This window comes from Triturus cristatus, chromosome 6, assembly GCF_964204655.1.
Source record: "Triturus cristatus chromosome 6, aTriCri1.1, whole genome shotgun sequence".
Lineage (NCBI taxonomy): Eukaryota > Metazoa > Chordata > Amphibia > Caudata > Salamandridae > Triturus > Triturus cristatus.
Window position 1 is genome coordinate 549357780 of NC_140589.1, and position 14589 is coordinate 549372368.

Below are 14589 nucleotides of genomic sequence, written 5' to 3' on the forward strand. Positions count from 1 at the left end.
GCTGATAGTCGGGATAATCTGTTTGTGCATACTGATACATCTGTTGTGTCGTTGCTTGTGTTGCAGCAATAGGCTGCGCTTGTGGTGGTGCTATGATCTGTTGTGGAGCTGCCTGTGGTGGAGCTAGTTGTTGCGGAGCTAACCTAGGTTGTGCATGCTGAGGAATTTGTTGTTGATTCTGATCCTTTCTAGGTAAACGTGGTCTTTCCTGCGTTCTACCTGTGGCAATATTATGTTTCAGGACTGGACAATCGTGTATATAATGACCTTGTTGTTTACAATAGTTGCATGTCCCTTTCGTAGGACCTGCGGAATCACCCTTTTGATGACCATCGGCTGGAACTGACTGTGCAACAAGCATTTTCATTTTTGTATCTTTCATACGTCTTTGTTCGTGTTCTTGCTCTTCTCTAATTCTATTGTGGTGATATTGTAACATCTGTAACATCTGTGATGGGGTATTACCTTGCTAGGTACTTTCGAATTTCAATACTCTATTCTTGACTTGCAGCAGAGAATTCTCAACTAATTTTGTCACAAACAGATGTGGATATGACTCACTACTGGCTTTTATGCCACTATTTATACTAAAACATTTTTCAAATCGGGAATAGAAATCACTAGTGTCTTCATCTGGCTTTTGTTTACAGGCTGAGATTGCACCCCAGTCTTCCTTTTTCGTAGTTAATAAACGTGGCAGTACCTGTATTAGTAAACCTGCTAGTGCTGTAGTCTTTTCCCCAAGCCCTGCTCCTGCAGCTCGGGCCCTTTCTTCGTTTTCCAATGCTGTCCAATCTATCTTTTGGTCTCCCACCTCCCATTCCTTTTCTTTGAGTTTCTCATAAACACCGGCGGGTAATAGGACTTTTAATATTTTCATAATGTCGGGGTAGGTATACTCTCCCATGAGTAACATGTCCTTTATTTCACGGTGGAAACCTGCTGGGTCCTTGTCATGGCTGGGTACTACTTTCTTCATTTCTAATAATTCCAGTTTAGTTATAGGCGTGTACACAAACACGCGTGTAAAATTATCACCGTCACCTCTTATTGGGTGCACTTCGCGTAACGGGTTCTGTCTATCTATGTGATACATTCTTCTTCCCATTATGGGAACTGGAACGTGTTCTGGGCATACGAAATTTAAATATTGGTTTCGGGATTCTAGAATTTCCTTAATCAAATCAGTACCTGACCCTCTCCATATGTTCGTGAGTAGTTCTGTCAATATGTCAGGTAAGGGTCCTGGATCGGAGTGTTGGCTTTTATATAATATAAGGAGGTGTTGGATCATGTATATACTAGCTAAACGCTGTTCGTATGGGTCAAGATTCAGAAACGTGTGTGCAAGTACATCATCATTGTATTCGCCGGGACTGTCAGCCCATTGTACTGCTGACCTGGCTAATTCTTGTTCGTCCATGGAATCGAGCATGTGGTACCCCCTTCGATCTCGGAGTAATTTATCAGCGGCTTGGAATAGGTGTTCAGGGGATTTTGTATTTAACATAGGGTTTGGAAAATGTCTATTATATTCTGGACGTATTGGACGTATCGGATCATTAAAGCCTCTGGTATTATTATGGGGTCTTCCTCTACCTACATAAGCTATCGTTTCTAATTGCTCTGATTCTTGCTCCTCCTCTTCTTCTGATTCTACTCTGTCTGTTTCTCGTCTTTCTTTATGTATTCGTTCTACTTCCTTGCGGATCTTTCGACACATGGCGATTATACACGCCTGTCTATCATGTTTCTCTTCTGATATGTTCTGACCCCATTTGGCAAGTCTTTGCATGGTATCGTGATCTGCCCCAGGCCTGTCTTGATTCCTAATTACACAATTTATGAAAAAACGTAGTAGTTGTCTTTGGACATCCACTTTCTGGTATTCCATAGCTTCGTTAATACTTTCTGGGCCTCGCCCTGTTTGGACAAAGCGATATATTTCGTCTAGGTGTTCACCCATTCCTGGTATCGTCATTAAATATAATGTAGCTCGTCTTATACGTAGTGATGATATGAGCAATTTATCCTGTCTACCTGGTACTGGGTCGTATCTACAATCCACAAGCTGTTCTTTAAACATGTCGGATGTCGCTAGTTGGGGTGTACGTTGGAGTGCTAAATCTCTAAGGGTCTGTTTATTTCGCGGCGGTGTGGCAAACATGTCTGTCGTACCTCCTGTAGCACCATCTGAGGTGCTAGGCACGAAAGGATTCGTTGGGCGTAGGATAGAGATTGTAGATGCGGGAAAAACTGTAGAAACGGACGGGCCTGTTGGAACTTGTGTAGGAGTTTGTAGTTGCGGGGATACAGACGAATGCTCTTGGTGTTGAACACCATCGGCAAGCGGTGTGGGTGGTATGGCATTAGCATACTCGGGAGCTGCGTCATCTAAATAGGAGGAAAGGAAAACGTCCTTTGCTGTTTTGGGATGTGTTTTGGGATGTGCTTTTATCGGGAGCAATGGAGGAGTTAAGTCTTTTGGTATTTCCGGGGTAGCCTTAGGTAACCCTTCGGCCAGAAGAGGATACATACCATTCATAAGAGTGTTTCTTTGTCTATCTACTTGTTCTGATTTTACTCGGGTACCTTCCTCAAGTAATAGATTTTCTCGGGTTTTATTTGAATTCTCTCTACCTTTCTCTTCCTGTCTGAGTGCTTTTTCTGTACGTCTATATGATTCTTTACGCCATAATTCAATGGCATCTTTCTGTGACTGTCTGGCTTTCTTTTTCCATAATTCTTCTTCTACTCTCATGATGCAATCTGCATCCCAGGTCCCCGCTGCGGGCCATCTCTGGCTCTCTGGTAATTCTTTGGTGTAGTCCACCCATAAATCAAGAAATAATACGGCATCTAGGCCATGCTTATGATACATAAAGTACCCTGGAGTGTCCCTAGGTGGGATGGGAACAGCTTCTTCGAGTACACCTTTTCTAGTTTTGATCTGTCTTAGTTTCGAAAAGAGCGGCATTTTTAGACCTTATTACTAGAACACACTTTATACAAGAAAACACAATAATGAACAGTCATTCACACCACAATATATAGAACGTATTTAAAACATTTAACACTTAACAGTTTTACGAACAATGATAACTAATAGAAAACTAGTTACTGACATAATACTGACACTAGATCGTACTTATTTATATGCAAGACATACTATATATACTGCTAAACAGTACAGATACACTGCTAAAACAGTGCAGACCGGATTTGTGTACCCAAACCCGTCTTGACCGGCACAGACTATGTGCACGTTAAATGCCTCCCCGGTAATGGTACTCACCGGGTAGCTCGGAACGGAAGGCCTCGGAACGGAACTGAAACTGGACCGGACTGGACTCGACTCGACTGGACTCGGAACTTCGGAACTTCGGAACCTGGTGGGCCTCTGTATACCTCGGATCTTGCTCTCTCAGCTAGGCTCTGGTCGGGATACTTCGCACTTCTCACCGCCTCGTCTGGGTGTTGATCGCAGCCTCAGTCGTCCCCGCTTTGCCGGAGGGAGATACAGGAAATCCTGCAGGTACGCGTTTTTGTCCGTTCAGCTGTGGCAGGAGACCGGGCCTGCAACGCACCGCCGGCGCGTGAGATGAGAAAGTGTCCCTGTTCGGGCGCCAATTTATGTGGTAAATATTTCATTACCGGTACTATTTTTTATGCGGTAAAGTCTATTAAGAATAACTCAGTAAATATAAGAGGCAGAATCCGTGGTATTAGAGGTTTTAAAAGGCTTTATTCCTATACAAAGGAATACAATTCGAATTGTAGGCTTTCTATTCCATCACCACGAAAGTTCAGGAAGGAAGGGCATACTTTATTGACAGATAGGCAGTTTTATAGAAAATACATTACAGTGAAACAGATGCAAGAGGCGTAACAGCTGATAGTATAGATAAAAGGTGCATACGTAACTAATAGAGGCGGAGGTATGGGCGTAATTTAATAAACGTCATCAGACATGATGTCACAAGTGGGTGGATCCATAAGAGAATCCTGCAATGTCAGCAGAAATATTTGGCAGAGATGCGCGCGCAGCCGCATGACGTGTGATTGACGTGTAACTAGAGGGTGAAGGAGATTTGACATTTAGCTCTACATGTGGAGACAGAAGTCTGGGGGTCATGTCAACCTAATCCCAAATCATATCTAATATCCTATGTTTAAAGAACTGTGTTATCCAAAAGGAGAGGTCTCTAGGATAGAATCTATTCTATACTGACTGTTAGTGCGTGTACAAGCGTCTAAGTGTCTACACTAGATGCGAGGGGGTAGGAATATTCCATGGTAACGGGGCTATGAATTACTTGCATGAGGACAGTGAGGCCTGGCCCTTTGCACGGTAGCTGGAGGAATGTTTACCTAAACTACTAGACAGGAATGCATCGGATGAGGAGCGGAGGAGATAATCTTGAAGGTGAAATACAGTTTTTGGCAGGCGACAGGCTGGATCAGGCACCGTTAGCCGCGCAGGGAGTAGGACAAAGTTCATGGATACAGATGCAGGCTCAGACTGGAGCTTTCAGAGGCAGAAGGCAGGAAAAGGCTTGAAGACAGAATTCTGGGCCTACTCGCCTGAATCTGTAAAATGTGGAAAGTGAACCACATAATGTCGGTGGCCTTTCATACTTAGGAATGGAATATCTGACCCATTCATGGTGGATCTGAAAGAGGACATGTTGACGGTGGACGCACATATATTTGCGTCTTCAAAACTGGAGCAGGAGGGAACATACATGTACTTATAGCATGCACATGGAGCCGTTGGGGTCTACGATAGGGGACATAACTGATCACAAAATTCATATTTCCTCATTCTGACTACTTATTCTCTAGGGAGGCATGTTAGTCTGTCCTTTTTCTTTTTCTCTCCTCTTTACTCTTTTAAGGTGTAAATTACTCTTTTTTGCCCTCCTCTTTGTTTACACGGAAGGGACCAGTCATGGTCGGGTGGCGCAGGAGGTGTAGAATATGGTTGGTGGGAACTCTCGGGCTGTTGAGCAGACAGTCCAGGGATCGGGGTGACTCCTTCAGCTAGAGTAGGGGAGGGGGGCAGAAGTAGAAAAGGGGTGTAAATGGGGTCAAAAGTCGAATTGGTCAGGGTATTTTTATTAGTGTAACTATGGATAAAGTGGGAAATGTGATAAAGGTAATGAATTAAATTTTACGATCTTCTATGGTGAAGAACTCAAGGTGTGGTGTGGGGTGTATTCTTTCTTTTATGTTCATGTTATGGACTAGGCTAAGCCAAGCAACAACTTATTCAAAATGGGGGTAACATGTTGTATATGTTGGAATGTCTCCAGTCTGAAAAGTACTAATAAACGTCAATTAGTTCGAGAAGAACTTAAAATGTATAAACCCCAAATAGTATGCCTTACTGAAATTAATTTGACTTATTAAGACAGGTTTTTATTGTAACGGCTGGGTTTTGATATTATTGTCTGTACATCCCAGACGGTTTCTATCAGGAGGATCGCTATTCTTGTAGATAGAAGAATGAAATACAATCTCCTGAGGGTGACAGCTGACCCATGGGGGAGATGGGCAATTGTGCAACTAGCAATGAATTGCATGAAATATGTTCTCTTTGTATTATACAGGCACAACTTGGATGATCCCGCTATTTTTGATATGCTAATTTTAGAACTATTGGAATGGCATCGAGAACTGCTAGTTATTGGCGATTTTAATTGTATCTTGAATGATGTTAAAGTTTCAAATAATCAGCATGTTTATTTAAGAATGAGGAAGATTAGGACTTCAATTCTTGAATTAACACACTTACGTTGTCATAGGAATGTATGGAGGTCATTACACCCAATATCACCTGGTTATACGTACTACTCTGTACCCTATAAGCAGTATTCCTGGATCAATTTGTTTTTTGTAAATATTACAATTCTACAGTAGGCTGATCTGGAAGTGTGTCCTAAAGTAACATTGGATCATTACCCTATTTTGTTATCTTTTTGTAGTCTGGCTGTGAAAAGTCAGAGGCGTACCTTTTCCTTTCCTCAACATTTACTCACAGAGGAGTATTTAAGCAAGGATTAAAAAGAATGAGTGGTGTTCATGGAGAATAATGCTGGGTCCGCATCCCCACAGACTGTATGGGACACCATGAAGGCCTTTATAAGAGGCATCACCCAACAGTATATATACCAGCAAAGTAATAATAAGGAACTCTACATGCGGGCAATTTGACAGGCTGAAACACAGAAATTTCACATGGTGGTGCAATAAAATAGGGGAGACAAGATCAACAGGATTTATATCTCTCCTTCATTGAGAAATGATTACACTTGGGAAGTATACTGAGGGAGAATGTAGCGGTAAGGTACAATAAACACCACTCTATTCAATATGAATATGGTGAGCAAGTAGGGAAAGTGCTGGCGCACCAACTTGCTGACAAAAGGGTAAAGACTCAGGTTAGGGTGATTAAAGGTGAGGATGGTGTCCTACACACACAGACTCAGGCAATTTTGGAACAATTCTGTGGATTTTACCAGAAGCTATACGGACAAGGCAGCAGGATTGATGCAATGGGGTTTAGTCAATACTTATCAGGGTGCACCTTTCCAAGGCTTAGCGCTGAATAAGTAGAGACTAAGTAGAGACTCTTTAAAGCGAAATTAACAGCGAAGAAATATTAGAGTATTCAATACCCGTAGAGTTCTATAAAGTTTTTAAGGATTATACTGTGCCTCTGCAAAGAGATGTTGTACGATCTATAGGGGATAGCAGGGATCTCCCTAGCTCATGGAATTTGACAAATATCGTCTTTTTCTTAAAAAAGAAAAAAGCCCCAGAGGAGGGTGTGTCATACCAGCCTATCTCCATTATAAATGCGGATGCCAAAATCTTTGCTAAGATTTTAGCAATCCGATTGGCTACTCTCATGCCAGGACTGGTATCTAGTCAACAGCACATTTATTTACTGGGTAAGGATACTGTAGCCCATGTTAACACGGCAATTGTGGCTTTCGATGTGGCAAAAAAACTGGAAATGAATATGGGGATGATACTGATGGACGCCGAAAAGTCTTTTGATCGAGTCATTGAAGATTGTATCTGGTCCACTCCATCGGCCTATGGACTGAGCGTTTGTTACTGTAATTGGGTACAGGCTCTATATAAAAATCCATGGGCTCAGCTGACATATGGGGGGATGGTAGCGTCTGCTTTTCGGATACAGCGGGGAACTCGGCAGGTGTGCCAGTTGTCCTCTCTTTTATTTGCCTTTTATTTTGAGCTGTTCTTACGCTCTGTATGTAACAATAATAACATTTTACTAGCTAGGGTATAAATATGAAATCTGAACGTCACTGCGTGTGCTAACGATTTGGCCATGTATTCGTCTGATCCAGTATCCGCACATATTAGAGATGAAGCTAGCAGATTTGGCACCTTCTCAGGATACAAACTAAATGCCAGTAAAACCCAAGTACTTCTCAATTTTCAATTTTCTAGACCAGTCCCTGGCATATGTGCATCAGCTTTATATTTGGGGGTGCAGATATCCTCTTAAATTGAATGGATTGTTGCTTTGATCTATGAGACTCTCTTAAAGCGTGTGGTTCAAAACTTTCGAAGTTCACATAAGCTATTCATCAGTACCATAGGTAGGTGCAACATTATTAAACTCAATATCTTACCCACATTTTTATATTTTTTTCGCACTATACCTTTATGGGTGCCAACTGTATTTTTTAAGAAACTTGATGGGGCTATCTGGAGTTTTATCTGGGGTTATAAAACAGCACGGCGCGCAATTTGGAATATTAATTTTCCATATAATCAGGGTGAGCTACATCTTCCAGATTTTAAGTTATACTACTGGGCAGCTTTTGCCAGACGCCTTAGTAAATAATTGGCTGGAGACAACTATGACTTTTCTTACAGGTTTGCGCTTGGCTCAGATAGCAGATTATTTTTACATCAGATTAATGATCTCAATTACTTCAAAAGAGTAAGATTTAAGACTATAAGAGATATAGTTTACCCACCACCAAGATTACACGATTTCAGTAAGCACGAGCCACACCGATTCAAGGTTAAATTCGAAAATGTATTTCGGGCACAAACAGACGCGTTTCGAGCTCAACAGCTCTTGGTCACAGAGATATAGTTTATATTTGGCAGGAAATCTCGGCTGAATATTCCCTTCCACTTTTCCATGAGTGTCTCCCTATGTGGGAACACCGGATGATTGCTGAAGTGTTTCATGACTCAACTTGTAAAATCGGGTCAAATTATGGCATTGGGTGTTTGGGACAGCTGTACAATATGAATGAGTTTCACACATTTGAGAATCTGCAAAGCTCCTATGCTCTTTCTCATTGACTCTTTTTTAAATACTTGCAAATTAGGGATTTCTTTCCGGTACGCCGGTGTATAAAAAGGTTGGAGCACTCTGATCTGCTGAGAGATTTTTATCAGGCACCAAGGAAGTCCCTAATACGAACTATTTAGCAGAATCTTTGTCAGCAAAGAGTTAATGATAGTTCAAAAATTGCCTTGAAATGGAGCAATCTCTTATCAGAATATACTACCCCTTTAGAAATAACTGTGGCATTAGATACGATGGAGAGAGCCATTTATTCCATAAACTTAAAATTAAAACGATTCAGAAAGGTTTGCATGTTATACTATACGCCAGATAGAATAGCTAAATGGTCAGACAATGAGGAGAGTGATAGAAGGGAGAAAAGCAAGTGCCCTAATGCAGATTGAAGGCTCCTGATTTGCTACAAATGTTTGTCACTTGCCCAGAACTGAGGAAGTATTTGGAGGATGTCAGTAATAATATCAGGACTGGCTTCGGTTTAGAGCTGCATTAACAAATAAGCGATCATGCTGAGATATAACGGTGTGGAAGATGTTGGCCTAAAAAGACTTCTTTTTGTTATAATTGTTTCCAGCAGGCTGTGCATAGCTAGGGCATGGGTCTTGACAACACCCCCCCAGAGCAGCACAATGGTGGGCAATCTTTCGGGGACTATATGAGAGGGAATTTGATTTAGCTGGATTCAGGGGATCATGATCTATATAAAGAATTTGACCGAATATGTTAAGTAAGTAAATCTTTATTGCTTGATTAATACATTTTTTTAGCAAAGCACCTGCATAATAAAACACTTATGTAAAGTAAAACAACACTTATATTCCGATAAAAGTTACAGTGATTTCATAAAATACAGAAGTATATAATTTACATATTGTACAAAAGATAAATTATTATTATGTGTATTATGTTAGGCGCACAATGTCTGATGGGAAACCATCTTCACTGGGGTTTGCCCCAGTTCAGATGTCTATGAGATTAGGTGTAAAATCCTTACCAGATTAGTAGTAAATCTAAAATTGATCAGTCCCAGAGAATAAATTCCAGTAAATGAATAGCCGCCTGGATTGCTAGCCAGTTTGTTTGAAGGATGGCAGGATTAATTTTGTTTTTACAACATTCATGAAGCGAACAAAGCTGCAGACTAACCGGACATCGCCCCCCTCGAAGCATGCCTTCATTGCCTGTCTGCATGTTCGTATCTGATTTTCATTCAGGCGCGGCTTTAGAAGCTGTCTTCGTTCCAGATCTAAACTCTTACAAACGCACAGTAGATGTAAAATGTCCTCTTTGGGGTTGTCACATAATCTGCAGTGGCTAGTTGGATGTGTGCGTTTCCACGGAGGTAAGTGCTGTTTTACCGGTAAAATTCCCAGCCTCATCGCCAAAAAGCTTTCCTTCATACTTCTCAAGAAGCTTGTACCTAAATATGACTATGGTGTACATCTCGAATAGCTCTGAATCAAAAACCAGCTGGGAGCCCTCTTATTTAGGTATGTTTTATCTTCTTTGAGAGAAATAATCTTTACTGATTTGTTTACCAGGACCTTAAAACTGTTATAAGGCAGACCGGACTTCCACAAATCCTGTAAAGCGAGCAACCTTATTCCTGGCTGAAGATAAACCAAAGCAGGGCAGTTGTTTTTCCTTGTCATCTCTTTCCACAAGTATGAGTTAAAAGAACCAAACTTAGCACTCTTTATTTTAAACTAGCATTTGGCGTAAACGCCCTTCCATGTTACTTGCTGATTTTGTAGGCCAAGCTCCAGCCTTATTTGTGCTGGAGAGGTGTATTGTGGGAGATTGAATATTATTCTAGCGGCTTTGGAAACCACCTTATCCAAAATTATTTCATCTTTCCCTCTCATTGATTCACTGCCATATGTAATTGTTGGTAGAAGCTTTGCTCGGAATACTTCCAATAGAGGGATAAGATTGGGGCCAGTTATTTTGTGCATGATGTTTTTTAGCGTAACAGGTAGTAGGGTACCTCTTCCTTGGTTGGCTGCTTTTTGTTTGTGGTACGTACCCATACTGTCAAAAATGATTACCAAATATATTTGTATTTTTTAACCGTCTCCAGCTGCCTACACCCCAGCAGCCATCTGAATTGATTCTTGGTGCTTCGCTGATTGAATACCATAATTTTGGAATTCTCATGGTTTATGCTTAATCAATTCTTTTTGGCAAAATTGCTTGTGATGTTTATCAGATGCTGTAGGCCGACTGGGGTTCGGCTGATCAATATCAGATTGTTGGCGTATAGTAAATTCGGGGCATGGTGGTGGCAATTATCCAACTCAGTTGAGAGATCTGACACAAAAAGGTTAAACAAGGTTGGAGCAAGAACACAGCCCTCTTTTAACCCTTTAGTGGTTGGGATCCTCCTCGATAGGCTATCGCCGGTCCCCAGCTTAATTTGGACCCATGTCTTAGAGTGGAGTAGGATTTGCTGGTTCAAAACGGTTGGGGCTATTTTTCACCCAGCTAGCTTAGCCCACAGTTTCCCTCTGTTGACACTATCAAAGACAGCTTTATAGTCAATGAATCAGACAAATAGTGGTTTGCTGATTGCTTTTGTGGCGTCTGTTAAAAGTGAGAGAGCGAGAATGTTTGTAGTTGACCCCAGGTTTCTGTTGAAAACCTGTTTGGTTGATTTTGGATTAGATCGTTTTCCCCTGCCCACTCAATAAGTTCAGCCAGTAGTAGGCCGGCGTAATATTTGGCCTCAATGTCAATGAGTGCTATGAGTCTATAGTTTTTCGGTTCGTTATTGCTGCCTTTCTTTTGGATAGGTGAGATGATCGATCCCTTCCAAGAATCTGGGATTCTTCTGGTTTCCAAAATATTATTAAAGAGTGGTAAAAATGCTCCAGCCCAGTAGGTTGGGTCTTGCTTGTATATAATTGTGGAAGACCTTTAAGCCCAGGGGCTCCTTCATTTTGGCTTTTTGAAATTCTATTCACAAACATTTTAGTTGAAATGAAGGATGCGAGCTCTAGACCTTGATGTTTTGGGGACAGACGCTCCCTCTGGCATACCACTACATCTCGTGTATTTTCACCAGCTTCCAGGTTAAAATGACTCTGTAAGTGTTTTACCCAGGCATCCTCCTTTATATGTGAATTAATTCCTGATGCCGTCGGGTTCTCTATACTCTTGACTGTGTGCCAGAACCTGGTGCTGTTATTTGATTTTGCGTCGTATAACAGTTTTGCCCATGTTATTTCAGCGGTTTCCTTTTTCGCTAGCCAGATGATTTTATTTTGCCGTGCCCTGATCTTCCTTAGTTCCAGCTGTGTGTTGTCGGCGGGGCGATTTTGACGGGGACTACGCATTGCTCTGTTTATTTCGCCCTTTATTTGTCTTAATTCGGCGTGATGGATTGCCGATAGATGAGTTCTTTGATTGCTTGCTGGCCTGCTAAGTAATTCCTGTTGTATTTGTTGCTTGGCTTTCGTTAAGTTCGCTTTAGGGCTACATGGGTCAAAGCTTTCAGTAAAGCTTTCCCAAGCTGTTAAGATGTTATCATACAGTAGTTTGTTGTCCTCACGCCATTTTTTTGACACTGCCAAGAGTTTTCCTGGGTCACGTGTATTACATGTTATTCTCCTGTGGTTAAATGTGGCGTTTGTGAATGAGTCAGCAGTTGGGTAAGTGAGTGCTATTCCTTGCATGGCAAGTGTGAACTCTTGTGGTTGATGATTAATATAATCTAGCATGCCGATCCTGAAATCTTTTATCAAATAGGAAAGTGGTAAGGATGAAAAAGAGTAGTCTATTGCGGTATCAGCAAACGCAAACGCAAAAGTTGCAGCTTGGGGGCGATCCCCCATCAATCGGCTATTTTGTGATACCAAGGACAAGCTTTCTAGTTCCTTTAACAGTTCTTTAGAGATTTTAGTTGGCTTGCCCCACTTACACTTACCCTGACGTGGGATCTCCCATGCTGTTTGTTGGTCTTCTGCCGGCCTGTCTAAGTCACCACTCCCTGTAAGGAACATGTTAAAGTTGCCTGAGACGATATAGGTTATAGGTGCCTGCTCTGTAATTAGTTTGGTTAGTTCTGTTATCAGTTGTTTCGTGCCGTTTCTTTTGTTCCGGGGGTGTAAATAGGTGTTAACAAGTATTAACTGCTGTTTGTCTTTAGGACCAGCTATTTCCAGCTGAATTATTTTTATATCATTTTTTAGAGTGCTTTTACTTATTAGTTCCTTGACAGTCGTTATGGTTTTAATCGAGGCGTAAGTCGTGAGGCCTCCTTTAAAATGACCTAAGTTTGAATTTCTAGTTGCTGGGAGGTGATATGATTTGAAACCTAGTAGGTGGAGTGGATCTACCAGCCACGTTTCTTGAAGCGGAATTAGGTCAAATTGCTGAAAGTACATCAGCAAAGCACTGTCCATTGTTTTAGTTCCAAGGCCGTTTATATTCCAGGAGCAGAATTTTAAATTTGAAGTATTTGCTTCCTGTTCTAATCTCTGTATAGGGGACTCCGTTTTCATGTTTATGGTTTTTCCTATCCAGGTCCAGTCAGGTAGTGTGTCGATTCCTCCTTGACCCCGTATGTCCTAATTGATGGAGCTATTTCTCTCCAAGGCCTCTGCAGAGGTACTGTGTGCCCTCTTGAGAATGGAATTAACAGTCCCAGAACCTCTCCTTCTACTTGGTCTGCTGTTGTTGGGCTCTTGGTGGTGACGGAGTAGAGGATCTGGGTACCCGACTGCTTGATGGAGATGCTGTCAGATCCCCCAAGTTTCTAATTGATGCTTTTCCTTGAGGATTTTCTCCACTATTTCTCCAGTTGCCCAAATGGTCTTGGTGGCTTCTTGGTCCGAGAGGTGTTTAAAAATGTCTAATTCTACCGATTCCAGATCTTGTGAGCCGATCCCTGCTAGACTGCTAATAGCAGTTAGTATTCGGAGAATGTTACCTCTGTTTAGGGTGTCTCCTCGTCTTTTGGATTTATACTCCGGAATGAACAGAATTGACTTGGGGATCTCCCATCGAGGCTCATTCGGGCGAGGTCCACTACATACGGATTTGCCGCTTCTCCCTGCTCATTAAGGGTATCACGTTTTGTTGTTCTTCCCTTTCTGCAATGTCTGGGTTTCGCTCTTTTTCCATGCACCGTCCACTAACGCTTTGCTGTTTCACTGGCCTCGTTCTATTTGCGTTTTCCACTTTTAATTTGGCATCCCTTTATTTTAGTTGGTCGGTTTGTGCTATTAAGGATGTCGCATTTTGTTGTGCTACTCTTTCTGCGGAGTCCAGGCTTTGCTCTTTTTCCATGCACTGTCCACTGACGCTTCGCTGTTCCACTGGCCTTGTTCTATTTGCTGTTTTCACTTTTGATTTAGCATTCCATGTTTTTAGTTGTTCAATGTGTGCCATTGCAACTGCAGTTATCGCAGGGGCAGCTTCACTTACCGCTATAGTTTCCAATTGATTTTCTGTCTGCTCATTTGAGTTGGTGAGTCCAAGGGAATTATGCTTGCTTATGTTCACCCCTCCTACTTGTTCCATCCCTAATGGGCAGGGGGTGTCAATGGGGTTTGACTCAAGCTGCGTGTTTGTTGGTCCACCGCTTGCACTTCGTACTCGCTGCTCTCCACTCGGGATTTTGATGCAACTTGAAAGAAGTATTTTATAGATGGATTGTTGTTCCTTCCTTTAATCCTCTGTTTCCGACGCTGTTTGGATGTTTGCCAATTGTTCAGCTGGGCATCCCCTTTGTCTAATTGGCTTATCTGTTTGTTGCCACTGCTGGTGGACTGAACCATCGATTGGCGTTTAGGGGAGACTGAAGGCCCTGAGGGGTCGGTGCTTGAAAATGTATTTACTTTAGCTGTTCCATGAGTTCCCAGTTCCTTGTGTTGTTTTGACTCTGAGGTCACACCTCCAACTGGCCCTGTGTCTTTCCCAACCACCATGGAAGCGTTGCCCAGAGTATTTCCGTTCTTGTCAGGCTCAGATCGCTCTTTTTGTTCCTGAACGGGCGATTACATTTCCTTGTAACAATCATGTTCTAGTTTAATTTTGCTAGTTTTAGGCATGCCAATATTTGAATATGTACTTTTTAGATCCGTGAGAAGATCACCCATCACTGTAGACAGTGTTAGAAGTTTCTCTGCAATTAAATGGCAGGTGCAGCTTGGAGGGATTATTACCGTTTCAGATTGAGCTCTTTTAATAAAGTTGTTCATTTCCGGCAACTTGCTGTCAATGCT